The following is a 27,377-nucleotide window of genomic DNA, read 5'->3' as shown; positions in this document are numbered from 1 at the left end:
CCTGGAACATCACCATCTTCTTGAAATATGCCATGTGAAGGATCATGAATAACTACCATTACGTTAAAATAATGAAAAGAAGGCAAAGGAATAGGGATGACTTGTGGAAAAAAGAGATGCTGGCCAGACGGAATGGTAATTTCTTTTTTTTTTTTTTTAAGATTTTATTTATTTATGTGACAGAGAGAGAGCATGAGCAGGGGGAGGGGCAGAGGGAGAGGGAGAAGCAGACTCCCCACTGAGCAGAGAGCCTGACATGGGGTTCAATCCCAGGACCCTGGGATCGTGACCTGAGCCGAAGGCAGACGCTTAACCAAATGAGCCACCCAGGCGCCCCCAGAATGGTAATTTCTTAATAAAAGGATTGTAGCTCAACAAAGGCAACCTGAGGCAGGATCTAGTCTTCTGATATGGATTCGGCTTTACATGACCTCCAGGACCCCAGAAAAGTCTAGTGATGTCAATGTTGTATCTGAGCTTTCTCTAATGAAACTGATATACGAATACTATAGCTTATCTTGCCATCATTTCTGTCTTTCTAGTTATTCTACATGTCAGTTATCTAAGTGTTCTCCAGCTATCTCCAATATTCTAAAAAACAGCAAATAAACTCCTAATATATTCAGGTTTTAGTAATAAAACAAGGTATACAGCAATTTTGACATTGGTAAATCAAGATGATGTTAGTAATCACTATTTGTGGCAGCTGTGGCTTGACGGTAGTTTATCTATTGCCTTTTGTCTTGTGAACTAAAAAGGACATAGGCAATATACTGACCATTATGACAGGGACCCAGAACTTCAACTAAACACGTAATAGTGCATCACCTCACTTTGTCATTCTTTCACACATTAAAAAATTTGCCACTTCAAATCCAAAGATATTAGATATTGAATTTTATCAGTTTGAAACCACTTGGAAGATTGAGAAAAAGAAAAGAGAATACTCAGTTAAATATGTAAAGAGGGACAAAACAAATTTAAAAACTATAAAGATAATAGATGTATCAAAAGCGGCCATATTCTTCAATGGAAAGGTTATTGACTCAAGATTTAGGACAATCAATTGCTCCAATGAGTATCCTTGTGATCCACCAAAGTTACCCAATTGTTCCTTGCTTTGCTTCATCCATCTACAAAACCCGAAAAGCAATTGTTTTCACTTCCTACCTCACATGGATGTGAAAATATTTTAAAGTTATTTGCAATATTATTATTAACAGAATGCCTTATAACAACTGCAATTAATTACTAAATATAAAGTAATGGAATGCATTAAAAGTTATTAGTCATCCACCCATAACCAAATGTAATTAAGCAAATTTGATAAATTAACCAAATTTCATAAAATTTATTATTTAGATTCATAAGTATTCCAAACACCAAAGACAAATTATTACTTTTATTGTTATCATTTCAACATTTTTGTTCCTTTTATGGCAAAATTTTTGTCAAACACTGACACAGTGGAGTACATTAGAATTCTGACTTGGTGGCTCAGACTAGCGCAGATTTTCCGTTGCATTCTAAGCTTTATTACTCCTACCATCTTCCTGGAATACAAACTAGATAGTGATAACATAAGTTTTTTCATTATTAGAAAATATACTTTAATGATTGATTAGTGTGACTGACAAGATACTCTATAATGTTTTCAATGCATATGATATATAGGGACAGTAGTTTTTAAAACCTCTCACCAACAGAATATTCATGCCTTGGGAAAGCATTTTAAAGCATGGCATGTTAGAAAATATTTTATGTAACTTCATTGGGTTATTCTCTGTGTAGATATTAACCCTTAGTGATTCTCTCAATTTCACAATATGAAATTTAATTACTAAATGCAATTATCGCATATTCTCACCATTATAGGTATTTTTTTGGGGGGGGGCTATACACCTATGCACACAAATATATAGATAGATAATATACAGGTACAGTCATAAAGAGACAGAGATATTCAAATGACAGAGTAAAGATACATTTACTAAATTATAGTTTGAGAAGGGATCTGATATTTCTTGAGTTGACTATGTGTCATAAATGCGCAACACCAGACACTGTACATATGACTGAAGCCTCGTATGAATCATGTGAAATAGGTATTTTTGTTCCCTGTTCTTTCTACCAATCTATCAAACGTGAGGATTTGCAGTTGTACTCTAAGTAAGTCCTCTGGGGCACTGCTTTAATCAGACCAGTTCTATTTTTATTTATTTGTTTATGGAGCCATGCAAGATTTCATTTGAACAGAGATTTTCATGACCAACGAGTTAGGAAACTACTGTTTTATACTAAAGAGCTTCCTGAGCATAAGGATTGGTCTTTTCTAGTCCTGTGTATTTATGATTGAGAAGTCGGGAAATCACCACTGAAAATTCATAATAGCCTGACTCTCTCCAAAGGGAAGCAAAATTGTGCTGGAATTAAGAATTTCCTTGCTTAGGAAAATTTAACTTTGTTATATGATCTACTTACAACTTTATGGTAAACAGTGCAGTTAATACCCATGTTTGCAGGAGACCTTAACCTGTACTTTCACTAACATAAACAATACCAACAGTATGAAATGGGAAAACAGAATAAAACACTTGCATTTAAAAATGCACTTGGCTTTCTTCCCAAAACCCGTAACGTCAGTCTAATTATGAGAAAAACATTAGATGAACCCAAATCAAGGGATATTCTACCAACTACCTGATCAGAACTTCTCAAAATTGGTAAGGTCATCAGAAATAAAGAAAGTCTGAGAAACTGTCACAGCCAAGAAAAGGCTAAGGAAGCATGACTACTAATTGTAATGTGATATCATGGGTGGAACAGAAAAAGAACACTGGGTGCAAACTAAGGAAATCTCAAAAAGTAAAGGCATCAGTTGAGAATAATATATCAATACTGGTTCATTAACTGTGATAACTGCATATACTAATGTAAGATATAACATTAGGGGAAATTATGGGGGGCAGGTGGGTATTCTCTACACCATTTTTATAATTTTTCTATAAATCTAAGACTATTCTAGAATAAAAACTGAATTTTTAAAATGTAAAGCATGCACTTGGTAAAAATACCCATATCAAAATTCGATTAAACAGGAATCTGTGGTAACCACATGCAGTTCTTATAAAGCAGAGGAGAAATATTGGTTAAAAGAGTGGAAATGTAAATTGCATTTGTTTCTGAGTAATTTGCTTATTCTTCATTTCACCTCTGTAACCACAGGAGCAAAGCAGATTGCAAATTTAAATTTTTAAATTACTCTAATAATGTAATAAGTAAATTATCTATATTTCACTAAAACACATTTTGGTATTGAGAAGCACCAACTTAAACTCAAATTTAAAATTTCTGTATAGGTAAGTAGTGAAGCAAAGAATCTAAATATAACAGCCCTAGGTGTTAGTGTACACAGGAACAGCTATCATATTTGTATGAAACAGTTTTGAAATTTATTCCTTCTAAATTTGGCATCAGGAAAATGGCATCATTATCTTTATGTGAAGTATAAATACTAGATTATGTTCTCATCATATGTGTCCACTGAATGCTTGAACAACCGGTCAAAGAAAACAACATCTTTCAAAACGACTATCTGGTGCCCCTGGTGAAGGAATCACTTTTTTTAGACCCCAGGGATAAGACAGATATGTCAGAAAATTTGTATCATTGAACAGACACAAATCTAGAAGGACACACCAGATCTCCTTCAGCATACCTTCCGCACTTTGCACAAGGCACAGCCAAGATACTGAGGGCAAAGCATCTCCTATCTTTTCCCAAGATTAACAAGATTGACAAATTCACTCATTCTTGGAGGTTTATCAACCTCAAAGGGTTGCTTCCTTACATCTACTCACCATTTTTTTTATATCTAAGTATGCATTTTAAAATCGAAATATACTTTACCTTGAGAAATTCTCCACCAAAAGACAGCAAACTGATTACCATTCCTCTCTAAAAAAAAACAAAAGAGAAAGAAAACCTCTTTTAAGACAGCACATATAACAAATGTTAATGCTGAATTGCTAATTATAGCATAGGTTAAACCATGTAAAGGTTCTGTAGACCAGTATCAATGTAACATTACTAACTTGTGTGGCAACAAATAGCTCATTACCATTACAAAGGCATTACTAAGAGTTCTTCCTGTATTACAACATTGTGCATTGCCCCACCTTAGAGAATCAACTCCTCAATTTGTAAAGGAGTCCTATATCTTAATTTGATAGCCTAGAATTGGAACCAGCAGGGTACTAACCCCTCATAACAATGGAAACAGAATTATGAACTGCTCATGTCACCTCTACATTGTCAATAAGAAAAATAACAGTTAACAATGGCACATGGAACCAAAAAAAAAAAAAAAAATCTAGCTTCTCTAGAAACAGAAAAAAAAATGTAGATTCATAAGTAAGGTGGTATGAGTGTATTTGGGGGGGGCGAAGTACTGGGAAAGGAGGAATACGAAGGATGAATAAGAGAGGTGAGCCTTAAAAAAAAAAAAAAGAGCTGACATATTCCTTTAACTAAAAATACAAGACAACACTGGAAAATAGCATAATGGAAAGAAAGACTTGAATTACTATCCATTAATCAAAAGGAACAAGCATGCTTCTTTTCTTCTGACCTCAAGGAAACACAGTATTTTTGTCTGCCCAAGACCTTCTTAACCATCCCTAGCTACTGTTGTTAACTCAGCTATGCACATCTCTGTGGGGAAGACTTCATTCTTTTTAAGCAAAAGGAAACATCCCGATTGATAGAAATGGTTAGCATGCTTTAGAAAGGTGCTATAGAACAGCAGATAATAAAGTGCTCAAGTTCAAAAATATATTAACATTGTTTAGGGTCATGTTTCTTATAAGAGATGATGTTTTTCTAGGGGAATTTTAGCTGTTCCCAACCATTCACACTGTTTGAAGTGCTCTCTAAGAGCCTTCCAGCCAACTCAGCTAGTAATCTCCTTACACTTTGATGTTTCACCATGACTAGGCTCCAGGAGTTGCCCAAACAAAAAGATGACACATCCAAATGATGTGTGTGTGTTTTTGTGGTAGACTCATAAAAAGATGCTGGAAGTAGAATAAAAATTGTATATCCTTACATTTCTACATTCCTCCCCATGTGTATTTGTGCATAAGAACATGGTATGTCTGGTTTTGTCCTTTTGGCAGACGCTATTATTTGCCCACCCACCAGGCATTCTCATCCCCTTCCTAGTTGCTAGACGGCCTCAACATTTTAGAGGTATTTACTCTCCTATAAACTTAAGAAGGTCACCCTGCTTCCAGGAGTGAATACAGATTAATCTTTCCAAGCAATCAAGATCACTTCAGACCCCTTGATAGTGGTTAGCTTAAGGGTAGGCCTTAGATGCAAGCCGGACCAATGAGACATAAGGGTAAAGGATTTCTGGGAAAGCTTTCCCTCTCTAGATATCAATAAAAAAAAAATTCTGCCTGACTCTGGCTGGAATCTAGTGCTATACTGGAGCCAGCACCCATCGGTTCATGATTGCTACGGCTGTAGGCTGCACTCAATGACATCATATAAGAGCTTGAAATTGGCCATGGCTGGGAAAATTCATAACATGGAAATCGTCAAATGCTGCAAGTTAGGATTTTGTTTGTTTTTGTTTTCCAGAGAGTGGGTCATTAAACATTGACCAGAACAGCACTAATAGTATTTTCTGAAGATGTGATGTTTGACTCTAATGACACCATCTTGTCACCATGAGTGTAGACATCCCTCACACATTGTGACAGTGAGGATAGTGGACGTGGGAGTTCGACTGCAATGCTAAACACCTGGGTCCTTTGTAACATTCTTCAGCTACTGAACTAACCCTGGAAACACTTTGCTTCCAGACTTCTTCTTATGTTAGCTAATAGGTCCTCATTGTTTAAATCACTCCTACTGGACATCTTGTTATTTTACTTGGAGCTGAAAATAGCATTACAGTTTATAAAATTAGCAATTGGATGGACTCAATTTCTCTACTAAAGAAATTCTGAAATTATATTTATATCCTTTTATCAGAAGAAAGAAGAAAAGAGAAGGAATTATACTGAAAGCATTTTCATTTTATTCGAAGCTTCAAATTTAAAAAGTGGAGGCATTTAGCAAGAACAAGGTAAAATTGTACCCACTATTTCTTTTCCACATTAGGAATATGATCACTAACATTTTCCTTAATTACATGATTAGGGACACATTTAGTGTTTGTACAGCAAGATGTTCTGAGAAAAATAGAAGGGTCACAGCCAGAGCAGCAGGGTGAGCACAACTAACCACTGAAATAACATTATAATAATCACTCTCACCACACAGGGACTACCAGGACACAATCAGATCCAATTCAGCAGACTAGAGTTTAAGTGATGGGATTTCCATGAAGCTGGGATTTTGCCTTGAACATGTTATATTATGTCCTCCAATTCCTTGGGCACTGGGAAGAGGACAGTGTAAAATGAGTTATTCTGGTCTCATCTGAAACCAATTACCATGAGTGGACCCAAATTGCTAGGAAGGCTGCTGAGCAGCCGCATCCCAAGCACAGCTGGGAATCAGCTGGTGAGTGCCGTCAAGAACTCTCCCTATCGATTGATTCCAGGCCAGCTTGTGATTGCCTTTCACCTCTCAAGCATCACTTTTCCATTGCTCTAAAAACTGTTCCAAATGGCAAGAATTTGCAAATATAATGAAGTAAGGAGGGGGAAGGGAGAGATTGAGAGAGAGAAGACCCTGCCAGTAGGAAGATCAGGAAAAAAAGAACGTGGCGTAGGACTGTGATGAATTTTTTTTTGCTGGTGAATTCTCGTTTATCTGGGCTCAATGTTAGAAGGATGCATCTGTCTTCTTTCCCCTGCCAAAACAACCCTTCTTTCATAGAAGCAGAACCCTGCTGTCATTAAATTAATTTTCAAAAAGCAATAATTACAGGTTATTAATTATAAACTTGGATTTCAAATTTTCTTTCATTCTGATCATTTCTTAGTTTAAACTAAGGTTCTTTAGTTTCAAACACACAACCTCTTTCTACAGTAGTTGTTGTGGCTTTCATTTCACACATATGGATGAAATGCACAACTCTTGAGTTTCTTAAAAGGTCATTATCGGGCAGCATTTTTAAGAAACATTAGATTTTAGGGGTGACTGGGTGGCTCAGTCGTTAAGCGTTAGGCTTAGGTCATGATCCAGGGTCCTGGGATCCAGCCCAGCATGAGGCTCCCTGTTCAGTGGGAAGCCTGCTTCTCCCTCTCCCACTCCCCCTGCTTGTGTTCCCTCTCTCACTATCTCTCTCTCTGTCAAATAAATAAAATCTTAAAAAAAACAAAACAAAACATTAGATCTTAGCATGCATTATAAGAAATGATATTTAAGAAAGACAAATCAAATATGTTAATTTTTTACTATATTTAGCAAGGAACAGAAGATTGAGTAACCAAATAAATGAATATCCTATCTCAGTGGTTCCCAAACTTTGCTGTACACAGGAATTACCTGGAGATCTGTAAAAGAATATGGAGCATGGTACCATTTAATCAAGAATATTGAAGATCAATGTGATCACTCTGAAGGAAATTGAAAAAAATTAAAATTAAGGCAAAAATTAGTTAAATTGAAAAAAAAATGCAAACCACCCCCCAAGAAAGAATTGTTCAAAACCCAAATCTGTTTATATGTGTATATTATCTTAAGGGCAAAACCAAGACTATTTAGGAATAGAAGTACAATAAAGAACCCTGGGGAAAAAAATACAATTTTGCCAATAAATTTGAAAATTTCGCTATAAAAGTAAGTTTCTTGGAAAGAATTTAAATGACAAAAACAGATTCAAAAATACAAAATACCTCAATGCCCAAATCTTGGTTTCTAAGTACCATTCTCGACAAATAAGAATTAGGTTTCTTAAAGAAATTGCTCTTTCCAGGCCTGTGGAAATTACAATTTTAGAGTATCTCAAAGTACAAGACGGTAAAGTGTTCAGATGTGATGAAGCCATGTCAAAAGGACATTGGATCCAGCTTAAAGAGCACCAACTCACCAAATCTGGAATAATTTGCTTAATCATGAAACAAAAACTAGTAAAGGACAGCACTAGAAAACATATAAACTAATCTTACTCATGAAAGTAGATGGAAAAAATAGTATACAAAATATTAGTAAAAGATCTCAGCAGTATTAAAAAATTTATCATAATGATCATCTTTCCACTCCCATTCTTCCATCCCTAAAATATCTTCTTAAAAAACCACAAAAACTCCATGGCACTTAATGTAAAAATCAATATCTTTACAATGTCCTCCAAAACTTTTTATGATCTGCTCCTTCCCCATTACTTCTCTTATCTCTTTTCCTACTCCTTTCCCCCAGAACACAATCACTCAAAACACCAGGCCTCCTAGATGTTTCTTGAACATTCTAAGCTTTGCTTTGTTAAGATCATGATATACTTTGATGTATTTTCTACTACTGACCCATATTTATATGTCTGAGATAAATCTTATTTGGTAGACTCATTAAAAATTACTCTCTTGGGGCGCCTGGGTGGCACAGCGGTTAAGCGTCTGCCTTCGGCTCAGGGCGTGATCCCGGCGTTATGGGATCGAGCCCCACATCAGGCTCCTCTGCTATGAGCCTGCTTCTTCCTCTCCCACTCCCCCTGCTTGTGTTCCCCTCTCTTGCTAGCTGTCTCTATCTCTGTCAAATAAATAAATAAAATCTTTTAAAAAAAATTACTCTCTTGGGGCGCCTGAGTGGCTCAGTTGGTTAAGTGTCTTAGCTCTCGGTTTTGGCTCAGGTCATGATATCAGGGTTTTGAGATCAAGCACCTCATTGGGCTTCATGCTGGGTGTGGAGCCTACTTAAGATTCTCTTTCTCCCTCTACCCCTCCTTCCCTCCACCCCACTTGCATGCTCTCTCTCGCTAAAACAAATTTTAAAAAAATTACTCTCTCACATTATAGCACCCCAAATTTATTTCTATCAGTAAGCCTACCCTAAATGTTTAAAATTTTGTTTTTATTTTTGTTTCACTGATGTTTCTGTCCTCTAATAGACTATAAACTCACTACTGTATTCACAGTGGAAAAATACAATGCCTAGCAAGTATCAGTTCCTAATTACGGATTTGTGGATTTTACTGATCCTCATAATATAAAAGATCTGACCTTCGTTAGACAGGAACCAAAAACCCTAAAAAAGCAATAGGATATGAACATACAAGCAAAGAAAGATTAATTATATCAGGAATTGAAAGTTGAAGAGCAGAACCAAAAACTGCACTGGAAAAAGCCAAAAATTGCCAAAAATGAATGGCAGAACATTAGATTGGTAAAATGTAGAACAAGGAAAAATTCTTCCAGAAAGCAAGAATAGTTAAAAAGACACACTATTTAGAGGAGGATGTTGGAGACTGGATACCAGACCTTAGGATTACAGACATAGATATTTTTATTAGAGAAATTGGAATTATACATATACAGATCATTTTAGACAACTTAAGAAAATATTTTTGGAATTAAAACAAAATTTGGGCATATAAATGGAAAATTTTTGCTGCTTTCCAAACAAATATAAAAAAATTCATGCACAGTCATACCTTAACAATTTTTAAATATCAATGATAAATAAGGCATTCTACAAGTATTTTGGGATAAGATGAAATAAGATGAGAAGGGAAAAATGCCAAAATAACTCCAAATTCTCCTTTATGTAATTAAATCCCAGAAGACAATGGAGGCAGAACATTTTAAAGATGTATGTTAACATATTAATATCTTTAATTGTGGAATATCTGGCCACGAAGGAGACTCTTTGTTTTTGGCATACTCTACTTTAACACAACCAACTGTGTTGATTCTACTTTCTAACTCTACCCAAAACTGTTATGCCTTACTTCCAAATACTCTAGATCTAATTGAATGGGATAGATAGGAGGGGAAGAGCATATCACCATAACCATTCTTGTGCTAACAACATTTTAAATTGTCTTCAAATCTGAGAAAACACAAATTAATGAAAGTTCCATCGAAACTCCAGAAAGGCCATGCCATAGGAATACAAATTACATCCTAGTATTAAAGGCAAAACTAAAGCAGACATGCCTTAACAGAACACAAAACCAAGCCTACACACATTAAAAGTGATCCACCAGTAATCCACTACTAGAATAAACTTCAACACCATTCAGAGGAAGACAACAGAATTGGGTCTCTATGATGAATATGCCAAAATGTCCAGTATGCAATTAAAAATTATAAAAGTGAAGAAACAAAATGTGATGCATGCCAAGAAAAAAAAAAAATCAATCAGTTCAAAGAACCCAACAAATGATCCTGATTTTAGAATTAGCAGAAAAGAGCTATGAAATAACAATTTAAAATATGTTAAAGATTCTACAAGCAAAGATGCAGGAGAGGAGTGTGAACGGGTAGCCAGTTTCAGGAGAGCTTTTAAAATTCGACAGATAGAAATTGCATAATTAAAATAGCATAATATTTGAAGATAAATTTAAGATAGAATTAACAGCAAATTGATCAGAAGAGGAGCAGTGAAATTAAAGAAGAGCCACAGAAGATCACCCAAACGTGAATGAGAGAGGGGAAAAAAAAATAGAAATAAACAATGAGGAGATGAAATGTGGGACAGTATCAACTTCTAGGCACATCATAATCAAATTGCTGAAAACCAAAAATAAAGAGAAAATATTTAAATACAGAGAAAAAAGACAATGCATACCATTCAAACTGTGGAAAGGTAGTATGAATGACAAATAACAAGTCAAAAACAATGAGTCAGAAGAAAATGGAGCTTTAAAAGTGGGGATAGGCAGGGGAGGTTGGGAATCCTGCTATCCTGAAATTCTATAATCAGAAAAAAGTATATTACAAAAAATGAAATCCAAGTACATTAGCTGCTGATAATGTATAGGAATTGAATTGAATAAATGGAGGATAACGTAAATTTCTGGGGATTTGGAAATGTTCTCTATTTTAATCAGATCACTGGTTACATGAATCTATACATGTGTCAAATTCATCAAACTGGACACTTTAGATACATACATTTCCCTATATATAAGTATACCTTAATTTTTCAGAGTAAAGCAATGACATTTTCCATTATATAAAAGGTGAGAGTATTTTTTGCCTGAAGTTTAGCCAACAGAGACCATCCAAACATAAACCAGAATAAGGACAGGACTCTGAAATGATAACTGTATTTATTGATACAAAAGATTGTTTTTTATTATTTTCTTGGATTCATATAAAGTCATTTCATTTGTTAAAACATAATGGCTATATATTATGAGGTTTATAACACGTGAAGAAGTAGAATATATAATTACAACAGCAAAGAACAACAAAAGGTAAAAATATAATTATACTGCTGTCAGATTCTTACCTAATACATGGAGGGTATTATAAGGTAGACTATACTAAGTTAGAAAGGCATGTTCTCGGGGCACCTTGCTGGCTCAGTTGGTGGAGCATGCAATTTTGGATCTTGGGATTGTGAGTTCAAGCCCCATGCTGGGTGTGGGGATTATTTAAAAATTAAATCTTAAAAAAAAAAAAAAAGAGGAATGTATGTTCTTACTCCTAGAACAACCATTTAAAAAAAAAACTACATAAAGAGGAATGCCTAAAAATATGAAAGGAGTAAGAAAACAAATTAATACATAAAAATCTAAAAGAAGAAAGAAATCAAAGCATAAAAAAAATCAGTGAGGAGCAACTATAATTTTCATATATTAGTGGTAGAGATAGAAAATCATGCAATCACTTTGGAAAATAATTTGGTAGTTTCTTATATGAAGTTGAACATTCATACATTCATTTACTGTAAGACACAGCAATTCATTATGTGACACATCCCTAGATATTTGTCCAAGAAAAATCAAAACATGTCTACAAAAGGCTTATATAAGAATGTTCACAGCAGTTTTAATTATAATCTATAAAAATTGGAAATGACCCAAATGCCAATTAATAGGAGACTGGATAAACAAATTGACATATTCCTAAAATTGGGTACTGTTAAGCAATAAAAAGGTCAAGCTGCTGATATATGCAACAATAAGAAAGACTATCAATGACATCTTGTTGATTCAAGGCAGCCAGACACACAAAAAAGACATATTGTATGATTCCATTTATATGAATTTTTGGATCAGTAGACTACATAAACTATAGTGATGGAAATCAGATTGCTTGCCCTGGGGAAATGGAGATAGATTGGAAAGGGGCTCTGGGAAATTTATTGGTGTGATGAAAAGGTCTTACATCTTAATTGGTCACACAGATGCATTCACTTTATCAAAACTCTTCAAACTTCTCATTTAAAGTCGCTCATTTTATTACATGCAAATAATAATTTAAAAAAACAAAAATATACTGTAGTTTATTATCTTATTTGACTTTCTCTATTTAAACATTTCACGGCATTTACATACTCAATATCTAAAATTGTCCCACCATGAATTATCCTTAAAGAATAGTATTAACTTGTGTGATACTTCCCTTAAGTAATGCACTCTCTTACTCCAAGCAGCTCTTTCCAGAAAGGGACCTGGTAAATGTTTGTATATGGTATTTACACTTAAAATAGACCAAAAACATTTATAACATTTTCAGTCTCTAATCTGGATGATTTTTAGTGAATATTATTTCTATAAAATGCCAGGTATGTAAATATACACCCAATTCAACTAAAACTAGATTTGTTTAGATATAATTAATACCAATTTTTAATGGATATATATATATATATCCTTTAATGTTCTGAAAGTAACAAAAGCCAACTCTGGCTTATTTAAACAGAAAAGGAATGTGTTGAAGAAAATGTGTTAGCTCTCATGATAACCGTGTTAGTTCCAGTTTCAAGAAGCAGACACCAAGACTCAATTAAAAATACAAGAGTTTTATTAGGGAAACACACCTCAGAAGAAAACTGGGAAGGATCTGGGTTAGCTAGAAGAGCCATCAGACCATGCAACAATCTGATGCCTGGTGAAGGAAAGAGGGGTGAAAGGATGAAATCTCCTTAGCGCAGTCTTAAAGTTCAGCAAGGCCATCAGTCACCCAACAGAGTGCCTGTCCTAGCCTTCTTGGCTGGATATACTTACCGGCTCTGTAGCCTGTGCAAAGCATGGCCTGAGTGCAAACTCAGTGATGAAATTCAGACCACAGCAGCTAACACTTGGTTGATTAGGCTTTCTATACTTGGAGCTTTGTGAGACATATTCTCCTGGCCACCACAAGTACCAAGAGAACTAAAGTACAAGTCTCAGGGCTATGCAGCCAGGAACAACTCTGGAAATCACACTGCAGACTGTCCGTCGAAGACATGGCTGGTTCACCTCTGAGGCTGGATAAGGCACCTTAACATTGCTAATACTGAAAACACTAAATTCAGGATGCCACCACCATGGGCAAAACAGCCATCGCTGCTCTATGAATTGAATCTTTTTTTGAATCTCCAACACAATGGAGGAGTTTCTGGCCTTGTTTGCATCACTAACACCTGCTTCAAAGTCTGAGGCTGGTGAATCTGATTGATCAAATGTAGTCATTACTCTGTACTCTGTATACCAAAGAATCCACAAAAGCAAGTATCAGACACGTTCCGCTTCTAAATTGGTAGGGGGCATTGTCTCTCACCAATACTTGAAGGTAGAATATTTGAAAGACAGATGCTAAGCAGCCAAAAGAATGACAAACTTCCACTACAATATGTCACTAAGAAGAGATGGAAATCTTTCCCAAACTGCCAACTACACATATACCATATTGTTTTTTCCTTTGTTCAAATTCTGAACTATCTATATTCACCATGCATTAGGTCAAGGTATTTATTGATGCCTACATATTTTTTTTAAAAAGAGAAATTGTTGGGAAGAATGAACATACTGCATACGTCTAAAGAGGATAAGGCAATGCATTTGTCAAACATCTGGAATTTTCATTGAAAACCTTTCTGACGTGAACACTTTGACTGTATCTGTAACCCTAATAATGCCAAAAGAAAATTCCCAGGTGCCAAATATTTCCTAACTTTGCTGATGTGTTTTAAAGACTCTACAGGTTAGTTGTTATACCCTATAGCTTTAAGGCCTTAATTTTAAAAGCTGCATGTAATTTTGCTAAAGGGCTATTTCCACAGCCAATCTGATTAAGTGCAACTTAAAAATTTCAGGCAATATATCTGAATGCACTGATTGAACCAGCCACAAAGACTGTACTTAACAAAAGTGAACATAATTTTTTACCCTTGAATTTTAAAGGTAACTTCTCATTCAATTCCTTTTATTTTATACCATTTTATTTTTCAATTTTGGCATCATAAATTAATGCTAATGGTGCTAACTTACAGAAAAATACGCAACTAACCTACGCTATAAATGGATTTTCAAATGTAGCTACTATATATACACAATGTAGACAGGCAAAGATTATGACAGCATTTTCTTCTAGAAATGCAACAAAAATATTTCCTATCCATAATTACTTAATTGTACAAATGTACAATAATTTATATAACTATATTTTGGAATTCTGAGTGTAAGGAAACTATGACAAATACTAAAACATAAATAATTTCATGAAATCAACTACATTTGCTATTTTTTTCTGAAAATGGAGCTAGAAGAAAATAACATGTAAGTTGCAACATTTCAAATGTCTCCTTTGAGAAAATTACAATCATTTAAATTATATCATATACTATAAGTTAAATTTAATGTATAATATTTATCTCATTTTTGCTTACTATCTTCACATTCAGTGCCTTTTAAGAACCACAAAAGAATGTATGCGGCATGTCGCAGGCTGACATATATAATATTCCTTTTCTCTTTCCAGTTGTTATTCTAATAAACTATGTTTAAAATGTTTTTTAAAACAAAAGTTAATATAACTATCAGCTATATAATTTTTCACTTCAACTAGAAAATCAAATATTTATTCATCTTTTTCTTCTGAACTACGTAGTCATATATGATAATTCCAAGCCAATCCTTTTATCTTATTTTACCAACATTATGAGTTTTAGAGTGAGTTAATTTGGACTAGAGACCAAATTTACTGATAAGAAATCAACTAGACAGGTAATAGAAAATGTCCAAGACCATGCCACTCATTAGGTATGGATGTTAGTGGGATGCCATATATTTTGACTACTTTGCCATTCTTTTCTTCTTATTATTATAACATGTTGCCTTCTTTTATCATATAATTTGATGGTTGTTTTACAGTTTTTAGGTGTTTTCCTTTATACAGGACAGAGTCTATATAAACACAAAGATAAAAATGTCCAAATAAAATTCAAATGGTTTAATTCTCTGAACTATCCAAACCAGTACTTTTTAGGTGTATTGTAATATTCACTTATCACTTTGCACATAGTTTAACTGCTTAACAGATTATCTAGTAGAGTGGTCTGCATGCCTAAAATTTTGTGCTGAATTAGCATGAAATGGCTATCCATACAGACAGAAAATGTGAAGCAAAATGTGGCAGATACTTTCACCTGCCAAATAATAATATCTCCCCTCCCTCTGCCCTTCCTTGGTACTAAAAATTTGATTATATTCAGGGTAGTAATATATCCAGCCCCTAGCATTGAATCATGATTAATCCAAACTAATCATAATATTTCTACTACTCATTGCTAAATAGTTGATTTCCCTACTTTTATTATAGTTATAAGTAATCATGTGATTGAGTTCTAGCCAATAAGACATAAGGGAAAGTCCGAGAGAAATATTTCTTAGAAGCCTCTAGCTGCCCTGATAAAAGAGAAGGATATGTCTGGGCTCACCTGTTGCTCCTTCTCTAGACTTTAAATATGGCCATGATTCCTAGATTGGTGCATCCATTTTGCCATCATAAGGGAAAGATCAAGAGAACTGCAAAGATATCTGTCCTGATGTTATTGTACCTATGAGCCAATATCAGAGCTGCTATTTCTAGATTTAATTACTACATGAAAAAATATAAGGATAAACTTTCTTTTGGCTAAGTCCCCATAAGTCCTGATTTTTGTTACATTTCTCTGAATACATCCCTAATTGTTGTACACGCAATTGTAAACATTGCTGTACATGCAATGCAAATATTACCCTCATTTAGGAAGACTTACTGCTATGATGTTTCCATCTACTAGTACGTATTCAATAAATATTTACTCAATGGATTTTTTAAAAAATTGATCTATATAAAGTGTGACAATTGAAAACCACTATATCTATCCATTATAAAATAACTAAATTTGCATTTCTCCTGTCATACAGATAACACAAATAAAAATTTATTGCTTTTATGTTATGATTTTATCAATTTTGTGTATGGTATAATTCTTCTTCTGAAAGTGTGGAAGGACTAGTCATACCATCAAGAAACTCCTGACTTTTGTGTGTGTGTCTGTATATCAAGTATTCAATTTGGCCTTTTAAACTTCTTTGGTTTTTTCAAGTAAGATTGTAAGCACTGAGATTACTAGCAATTAAGAGCTCCTCCATTCCATAAAGCTTCTCTTCTGTCTTAAGGCGTGATTAATCCCAAAATGTGCCTTGTGCAGAAGACATGGGCCCTCTGATTGACACATGCAACCCTCTTTTCCCAGGTGAAGGTTCTTTATTGGCGCTTTTTTGACAGGTGGGCTACTCTCAGAAAGCCCTACCATCAGGAAATGTGTCCGTTATGCTGTATCTCAACTCAGCTAAGGTAGGATATTCAGGCCCCTTGACATGGACTAAGCAGCCTTAGTTCCTAAAGAGCATCCTCCTGACCAAGCGTGAGGCCACAGGTGTCTAGAAAGCCCTCTTCCCTTCTAGTGTGGCCTCCTGTTCATTGTTTTTCACCTGTGCTCAGTTGCAAACTCCTCATTTTTTAATAGAACAGGAAATTTCCTTTCTTTCTCACTCTTTAATTTTGTTTGGATATTTAGGCTATCTCCTTCATTTTCTAAATTTATTTCTGCCTAGGACTCTAACTTCACTTTGATTTACTCCAAACCCTGTACCTATGCTACAGCCCATGCAGTATGAGTTCATGGAAATGAGTCTAAAGAGATGCCCAGGATATCTTTTTCTTGGAATGGGAAGAAGCATGAGGATTATCTAAGATTAGCTGAAAATATAAATTCCAAAAGGCAAACAGATAAATTTTTCTGTAAAGGCTCTTATAAAAATACCACTTGACACAGGGGAGAAAAAAAAGATCTATAGCAAATGTTTACTGAACTGACTTGAGCAACTCAGAAAAAAATCCTCTTCTACATTAGAGGGTGACACGTTTCTAATCAAATACATTGGCTTAATCTGTGCTACTATCACACATATGAAGTACTTGGTAAACACTTTTTGGTACAGGAATTTTTTAAAAATGTAACCACCAAGCAATAATAGCCTATAGGATTGTACTCATCAATTTCTATATTTATATATATATATATATAGCTTTGATGTGATCAGTACTAAAAATACTGAAGCTCTATTAAATATTTCTGTTTGTATCAATACTTACATAGAATACATAGAGTGCATAGTACTGATAATTCTTAAAGCTGTTCAAGTACAGGAAAAAATTTAGGGGCATTAATAAATTTTTTGAGGAGATGGATATATTTATTGTCTTGATTGTAGTGATAGTTTCACAGGCATACACATGTCTAGTCAAATTATATATATATATATATATATCGAATATGTGCAGTTTTACATGTCAAGTATATCTCAATAAAGCTGTTTTTTAAAAGAGAATGTATATATAATATATGTACATACATCTCAATAAAGCTGTTTTTTAAAAGAGAATATATATATAATATATATACATACATATATATGTATATATAATACAATATATATAATATATATATTATATATATATTATTGTTGGAATTAAATATATATATATATATTAATTCCAACAAAGTTTCATTTCCACTTATACAAAATCACCCACTATTCGGATAGTAGCTTCAATTCTCTAAGTGGGATCTTATAAAGATTCTTTGCCAACCTATGAAAACCTGGATTTCTAGGAGAGTGGTTTTTAAAGCCAAACTTGACAGAAATTTAATTTGTGGCATACTAAATGTAACTATTTTCTATTCCTCTTAGAAAAGTCAAAGGGTGATACAGCCATATGGGTTACAAATACATCAGCAGGCTAAATCTATTCCTGGAGCTCATTCATCATTGTAACACCCCCTTGACATGGGAGGGTGACAAGGATTATTGTTCTTGTTTTAAATCTGATTGAAAAGTCCTTGACTGAACTTGGGTTGGTGGTGAGAAAGCAATTGGACTGGGCCCTCACCCGTGGTTTTACTTGAATGTAGATCTCTTAACACTAGGTGAGGTGTTCTTTGTTACTAAAACCTGTACTTCCTAGATTATACCTAAGGCCCATGCTCACTCAAAAGTTCTAATTCTAACTGTAATTGAATTATGAAAGACAACTATGTCCTTTTAAAATTTATTAGGAAATTTTTCAAAAAAAAATGAGATAAGACACAGTATAGTGAAACCATATAATTAAAACTGAGATTTAAAAATTAGTAATCATTATGCCATATTTGTTTCATTAATCAACTTAATTTATTTCTATTTTTTCTTATGCTTAGACTTTGTAGAATAAATTATATTCATCATGACAATTTATCTTTAAATATTAAGGTATGCATCCTTAAAAACAAAGATATTTTACTATAAGCTTTTATCGGATATAATAAATTAATAATTCTGTAATATCATCTAATATCCAGAGCATATTTAAATTTTCAAAGCTAATTGTTTCAGGGCTATGTTTTATAGCCAGTTTATTCAAACCAGGATCAGCAAGGACTATGTGTTTCATATGGTTGTTTTATCTCTAAAATATCTTTTAATGTGCTCTCATTTCCTTTCCTCTAACTCTGCATTTTTCTTGAGACATCAGCTTCTTGAAAAGAATGGGACATCAGTCCTATATGCACTCTTATTTTCTGGATTCTTGTGATTGATTGCTTCTTCTGTTGTTTGACTTGTTCTTCTATACCTGGTATTTGCTATAAACTGGTCCAAAGAAATGACAGATTAAACATTTTTGGCAAACGTACTTCTTTAGTGATGCTGGAAAGTCCCTATTTATAATGGAAAAATAGTAGAATAAACCTAAGGTTTTAATTTGTTTTTACAGGGATAATATAATCATTCGTGATTTTATGGCAACTAATGGTCTCAAATACTAGGGACTTTGGAAGATTTTCTTATTCATTAGGTGACAATCTGGACCAACCCCTAGGTATTTAAAAGCTTTCAGGGGCTGGGATATGGAATAAACTTTGCAAAAATTCTGATGTCAAGAGGTTTCCATCTCAGTTAATAAAATTAAAAGGATCAAAAGGGGTTCTGAGAAATCTACTAAACCAGACTTGGAAAACATACTTCTCACTCTGGATGACACATACACTCAATGGAAGTTTCATGACTAAGAGACATATTCTAGACAAAAAAAAAACTGCTTAGTTTGGATGTCATGTGGGCTTATTCTCCTTGGTGCAGCTACATATATTCAAAGCAAAAGGAAGTTAACCTCAGCATCCCTTCTCCTTCCAGTTATGCATCTGTTCCTAAAATTACGGTTGTCATGACTCTGTTAGAAAATCTTTATTTTAGTTAATTTGGAGAAGTGGAGGGAAATAATTTTTCCACTGTTAATGCTTTGATTTTGAATCAAATGCATTAAAAAGGAAGGACAGGGTAATTTTAATTCTCTTGAAGGGATAAGAGAAGAAATTACAAATAAGCAAAAACGAGTACAAAAACAGTACAAAAGGGCACTGCTGTTCCTCTAATCTATAAGTAATATTCTTCCACTTTTGATTCTTAGTGTGTAATTCACGCTGCAGTTTGCTACCATGTTGAGACAGAATTAATGAAATATTTGTAAAGTCAAGAACTCATCCTTGAGAAATGACTGAACTCTTTTGAGCATTTTATTTCTTCCAGACCACACATGACTACATTTTAATTATGCTCCTCACATGTTCTTTAAATTATCTCCAACACCACATTTTTAAAGCTAACACTGATGCAGAGTTTATTTATTGCTGTTTCCAATTACTCCCTCAAGGTATTAACATAATGATGACGTCCGCCTTCAGAACTTGTTTCATGATTTTTTTTTTCAAAAAATAAAGATGGACTTAGCAAAGTCACTAAGAACTTAGGTTTAACTCAATGTTAGATACAGCCTGTACGTACATGTGCCATACAGACACTAGTTTAGAGACTTTACTACTGATCTCCAAAAATTGTTCTCATTCAGCCAGGACCTTCTGCTTTCCTCATTTTTATTTTGACTCTGAATGTCAAAGAAGAGGCTTCTGCCAAATTAAGGTAAAAAGTGTTTTTTCTTTGCTAGTTACACCAGACCTAGCCTGACGAGTAACTTGTGTTATTCCAATGGCAATTGGGTATTAAACTACACTTCGTCTGTCTGTCTGAAAATGGTTTGCTTGAAGATACCGGCATGAGCTACTTGCTATGTCAATTCTACAGACAAATTTTATATATTAAAATAGGGGTTTCAACTTAACACATATATCCCTGTTTGCCATTCATTTTTAAAACATTTTTCAGCACCTTGCACTATGCCAGGTCTATAGTAAAGATTCTCAAACGTTAGTGTTTGTGTGGAAATTTGCTAAGGAAGGAAATTTCCAACCACATCCTTGAAGACTTTAAGAAGCTCTGGGGTGGGTCCAAACATCTGCATTTCAAACAAACACTCCAGTTGTTTCTGGCACAGACAGTCAATGGCACATACTGTGAAAAGCACAGTCTACATGTATACAAGGATTTTAGATGCAAAACATAAAAAATAAAAAGAAACAAAAGTCAGGTAAATGGTCAACACATAAGACACTATGGGATAATACCATATAAGTGGTATAAAGTATAATAGTATTTCACAGGATAGTCTAATTGAATAGATTATGTCATATTCTATGTTACTCAAAACCTTATTCAATAAAATCAGGAATTAAAAATATTTATTATAAAAGACAAATATCTAGAGACCTTTAAAACTGAATTATGTGCTCACTTTAAAAATGTGATTGTATGACTCTTCAAGTCAATACATTAAATTACATCATAGTCAAACTTACTTAGAAGCATTATAAGACTCTACCTATTTTGCACCAGATTCCTTTCAACTAATTACTTTCATCACATTTAGAATTTCAGATAGTACTCTGTGTTTTGGTCTGGGAAATATACATTTTATTCACTGGACCTAACTTCATTTTGCCAAAAAATAACTGCAAATAATATTATCCTGATCTATAGCTCTTTCCTCTCTTAACTGTATTCATTCCTTTTGTATCAGCTAGCTATTCCTGGATAACAAACTACCTCAAATTTCATGGTTTAAATCGAAAACATTTTTTTAACTTTTTTTTTTTTTTTTTTTTTTTTTAGCTCATAATGCTGTAGGTTGGTTTGAGCTGCCTCTCCTGTTCTCTAGGGGCCTATTCAAGTATCTGTGACCAGCAGGTTGCTGGCTAGGTACTAGACAGTCCAGGAAGGCCTCATTGAGAAGTCTAGGGACCAGTATCCCATCAGCCAGAGTGAAGGAGATGACTAGGGTTCACATGACTCAGGCTAACTGGTAACACACAGAAAAGAATATTTTGGGAGAGTAGTTCAGCACAGACAAGGTGAGAGTTTATAAAGAACCACAGTGCAGCAAAGCTGTAAAACACTAGATGATTATAGTGCGCACGTCCTAGCAATTAGAAACCTGGGTCCTTAATTTGAAACAGTGACGAATTCCACCGTTAAATGCCTAAACACTTAACATATAGCACATATGGCCTCTTAACTGAGGGTATATTTTGGCACATGTTCGGTTTCTTTTCTATTAATATATGCACTCATTCGAAAAATTACTATCAGCATCTTCTTAAAACTTAGTAAAAAATAAATATATAGCCTACGGATAAATGAATGAACAGATAAGAACTACAAATATGACTAGAATTAGAATGGAAAAGGAATGAGAAAGCAGAAGACAAAAACAGAGAAATATGAAACACACTATTTATTTCCCTATGTGTTTTAATGTTTAATATAATTTTAACCTAAAATAAGTGTTAAGAGATCAAACATAGACACATATTGTTTTACCTTATAATCAAAATTTAAACTCTTCACACAGACTTTTCTTCTCTCTTTCATTTACTCTAACATGGCCCACCATGAAGGTTATGATGTCTGATTTATTCACATCTGTAACTGTGGTGTTTTGCATGGTGCCTGATCCAAATTAGAAACAATAACTCATGAGCAAATTAATTCCTTTTTCCTGAAGATTTTTGGAGCAAAAGTGTAACTGCTATATAGATACGAGTGCAAGCAATAGTATGTGCAAAAGAAAAAAATTAAAGACTTTTGGGTAGTCTACAGCAAGAATTAAATCCCCATTGATTCTGGTCTGTATCACTTTTCCTTGTTAAATTATTTTCCTTTCTAGGAATTGTCTGTGGCCATAAGCAAAAATGATTATGATTGGGCAGGGTCATTTTATTCCTACCTATGTTTGAAAGGATTTCTGTTTCAGCCAACAAAATAATAAGAAAAGAGTATCAAGAGATTCATAAAATTTAAGCTCTCTAATTTTGAAACATATTGGGCAAATTATGTACTGTAACAAAAATACTATGACATGCCTTATTACAAAAGGTGTTTCAGAACTGGAGATCTGGCAGATCTATCTATGCATTGCTTTCAGGCATTCTTCAAATGTTGTCATGGGACATGCCAATTGGATGACCCAAAAAATCAGCTTCAAAATTCATAGGCCCTGTGTACAATCAGAAACTAGCCCAGGGCTCAAAAGAACTGTTCCATTTAATATTCTGAAGACATGATATAATTTTTAGCAAACTTTTTAAAAATGAGCTTTAAAGTTAGATTTCAAAACTACTGACTTTTTTCCTGATCAAAATGTAAACTGATCTACAAAACTTTCATTACCTAGAGCGTTATTGGTATAAGCACATATTGAGAGTAGTTTTTTACCATAAAAATCAAGCAAAACTGCTATGGTGACACATTATTATTTTTTCAAAATAAAAATTGTAGACACCCCCTATGCCAGTACAAAAAAAAAAAACAACAGAGTTGTTTGTATTTTTCTATTTGAGCCTAGAGCCCAAGGGCACATGACTTAAAGGGACCTTATAAATAGATGGTAGCCACACACTACTTAAGAGTGGTCACAGGTTAACAGCATTTAAGCAATCATAAAGTGAGAATGAACATTATTCCATACAGTTTGGGACATCATGGTGAAAAGAAAGTCTAGAAATCAAAGGAAGGAGACAGAAAGACTTATTTAACATACAAAGAACAGGGGCACCCGGGTGACTCAGCCGTGAAGCGTCTGCCTTCGGCTCAGATCATGATCCCAGGGTGCTGGGATCGAGCCCTGCATCGGGCTCCCTGCTCATTAGGAAGCCTGCTTCTCCATCTCCCACTCCCCTTGCCTGTGTTCCCTCTCTCGCTGTCTCTCTCTGTCAAATAAATAAATAAAATCTTTAAAAAAAATACAAAGAACAAAAGAATTGAACATATAACACATTCAAGGCATATTTCTTAAGAATTACTAGAATAATTACATACACAGCATAGAGAGAAGTCAAAGTGGTTTTGTCAAAGTTTCATACTGGTTTTTGAATTAAGGAAGGGATACAGTCTGACGGAGCAGCATGTAAAAGGGACTTTTTAGGTGAGAAAGTGATAGATAGATGTATAGATAAAGATAAAATTAGGGATGAGTTAAAAAAATTTACTTTTCAAACAAAAATTGAGAGCAGTTATTGCTAGGAGACCGGCTTTGCAAGAAATATTAAAATAAGTTCTTCTGAGAAAAAAAATGATATAGGTCAGAAACTCGGATCTAAATAAAGAAAAAGAAGCATCAAAGAAAAAGTAAAGGCAAATTACAAAATTTTATTTTCTTATCCTTAATTGATCTAGCAGATAATAGTTTGTTCAAAATAATAATAGCAATAATGTATTTGTGTGTATCTATATATGCTTACATATAAGTAAAATGAATGACAATAATGATATGGGAAATGAAAGGGAAAATTAGGAATAATTTGTTGTCATAAGGTACCTGTGCTACCCATTATTTGAAAGTGGACTTGGATTAGCCATAAATGTATACTATGAACTCTAGAGCAACCACTGAAAAAATTAAAAAAAAAAAAAAAAGCATGATTGATGAAGATTAAATGATGGGGCACCTGGGTGGCTCAGTCAGCTAAGCATCTGACTCCTGATTTCGGCTCAGGTCATGATCTCAGGGATGTGAGATCAAGCCCCAATTCAGCTCCATGCTCAGCAAGGAGTCTGCTTGTCCCTTTCCGTCCCTCTCTACCCTTAACCCTGCTCATGTGCTCACTCTCTCTCTCTCTCTCACTCCCTCTCCCTAAAAATAAACAAACAAATAAATAAAACCTTTTAAAAAAAGAAAGCAGGTTAAATGAAATCATATAAAATGCTCAATAAAAAAAGAAAAAGTGTGGAAGACAAAATAGGAACAAAAAACAAGGGCAACAAATAGAAAATAGTAACAAATATGGTGGATGTTAATCTAACTATATCAATAGTTACCATAAACATCAGTGATCTAAATACACCTATTAAAAGACAGAGACTCTCTCCATCAAAAAACAAGACCCAGCTATATATAGTCTATAATAAACCCACTTGAAATATAAAGACACATATATATTAAAAGTAAAGGGATAAAGAAAGATATACCACAGTAATATTAGGTTTTTTAAAAAAAGCATAAATAGCAGATTACAGAGCAAGGAAAGTTATCAGATATAAAGAGGGGCACTACATAATGATAAAGGGATAGACAGTCCAAGAATATATAACAATTCTTAAAGTGTTTGCACCCAACAGAGCACCAAGGATAGGGTAACTGGGTGATGTACATTGGGGAAGGTATGTGTTGTAATGAGCCCTAGGTATTATAAGACTGATGAATCACAGACCTGTACCCCTGCAACAAATAATACATTATATATTAATTAATTGAATTTAAATTTTAAAAAATAATATATATATATAAATAAATAAAAACTCTTTAGGCAAAAAAAAAAAAAAAATCATACACCAAAAGCAAGTGAGACTTATCTCAGGTATGCAAGCTTGGTTCAACACTGAAAAATCAATTAATATAATCCATCACCATCAATAGGCTAAAAAAGAAAACTCACATGATCGTATCAATAGAAAAAGTATTTGACAAAATCCCACACTCATTCATGATAAAAACTCTCAGCAACAAGAAATAGCAGGGCACATCCTCAACTTGATAAAGAATAGCTCAAGGAAATTATACTTAATGGTGAAAAACTCAAAGCTTTTCTGCTAAGATCAGGAACAAGACAAGGATGTCTCCTCTCACCATTGCTTTTTAACATTGTACTGGAAGTTTTAGACAACACCATAAAAAGGGAAAGGAAATAAAAGAGAAGAAAGAAATAAAACTATCTTTGTTCAAAGATGACATGATCATTTAGTCATTTAGGTAGAAATCTGAAAAAATCTACAATAAATCTCTGGGAACTCATAAGGAATTATAGCAAGGTTATAGGATACAAGGTTAAAATACAAGGAAATATACTATTTGGCAAATATACAGCAAAATATAAACTATATGTACTGACGACTTCCCTGAAAAATGAAAGTATAGGAAGTTAATAGAGAAGTCTAGTACTGTGCCAGTGAACTCAAAATTAACAGGAGAAAGGTAGGCACAGGAAAATCAAACCCCCCCAATATATTCACCTTAAATAATTAAAATAAAAGGACCATACTCTCCATTGCCCTCATGAGTTTCTTTCTAATTGACTGAAGAATTCCTAATACTTTTAAATAATGAAGCAGAACACTGAAATTGCCAGATATTTTTGGTGGTCCCTAGCCTGACCAAATAAGATCTCTTCTTTATTTTCAGATCTAGGCATTTGTGATTGATTTTATAAGTGGAATCTTTAAATTAATATAGTTAGATTCAAATACCTTATTGTTAAGAAAGTATGCAGTGCCCCACCAAAAGGAGAATTGTAGACCAATATCCCTGATGAACATGGATGCAAAAATTCTCACCAAAATACTAGCCAACAGGATCCAACAGTACATTAAAAGGATTATTCACCATGACCAAGAGGGATTTATTCCTGGGCTGCAAGGTGGTTCAACATCCACAAATCAATGAATATGAGACACTATATAAATAAAAGAAGGAAAAGAACCATATGATCCTCTCAATAGATGCAGAAAAAGCATTTGACATAGTACAGCATCCTTTCCTGATTAAAACTATTCACAGTGTAGGGATAGAGGATACATATCTCAATATCATAAAATCCATCTATGAAAAACCCACAGTGAATATCATTCTTAATGGGGGAAAACTGAGAGCTTTTCCCCTAAGGTCAGGAACACAACAGGAATGTCCACACTCACCACTATTGTTCAACATAGTACTAGAAGTCCTCACCTCAGCAATCAGACAACAAAAAGAAATAAAAGGCATCTAAATTGGGAAAGAAGAAGTCAAACTCTCACTCTTTGCAGAAGATATGATACTCGACATGGAGGACCCAAAAGACTCCACCCCAAAATTGTTAGAACTCATACAGGAATTCAGTAAAGTGGCAGGATATAAAATCAATGCACAGAAATCAGTTGCAATTCCATACACCAACAACAAGACAGAAGAAAGAGAAATTAAGAAGTCAATCCCATTTACAATTGCACCCAAAACCATAAGATACCTAGGAATAAATGTAACCAAAGAGGTGAAGGATCTGTACTCAGAAAACTACAGAAAACTCATGAAAGAAATTGAGGAAGACACAAAGAAATGAAAAAAACATTCCATACTGATGTACTGCAAGAACAAATATTGTTTAAATGTCTATGCTACCTAGAGCAATCTACACATTCAGTGCAATCCCTATCAAAATACCAACAACTTTTGTTTTTTCACAGAACTGGAACAAATAATCCTAAATTTGTAGGGAACCAGAAAACCCAGAGGAATGTTGAAAAAAAAAAAATCAAAGCTGGTGGCATGAAAATTCCAGACTTCAAGCTCCATTACAAAGCTGTAATCAGCAAGACAGTATGGTACTAGCACAAAAACAGACACATAGATCAATGGGACAGAATAGAGAACCCAGAAATGGACCCTCAACTCTATGGTCAACTAATCTTTCACAAAGCAGGAAAGAATATCCAATGGAAAAAAAGACAGTCTCTTCAACAAATGGTGTTGGGAAAA

This window comes from Ailuropoda melanoleuca, chromosome 1 (genome assembly GCF_002007445.2).
Source record: "Ailuropoda melanoleuca isolate Jingjing chromosome 1, ASM200744v2, whole genome shotgun sequence".
Lineage (NCBI taxonomy): Eukaryota > Metazoa > Chordata > Mammalia > Carnivora > Ursidae > Ailuropoda > Ailuropoda melanoleuca.
This window is presented reverse-complemented; position numbering follows the sequence as displayed.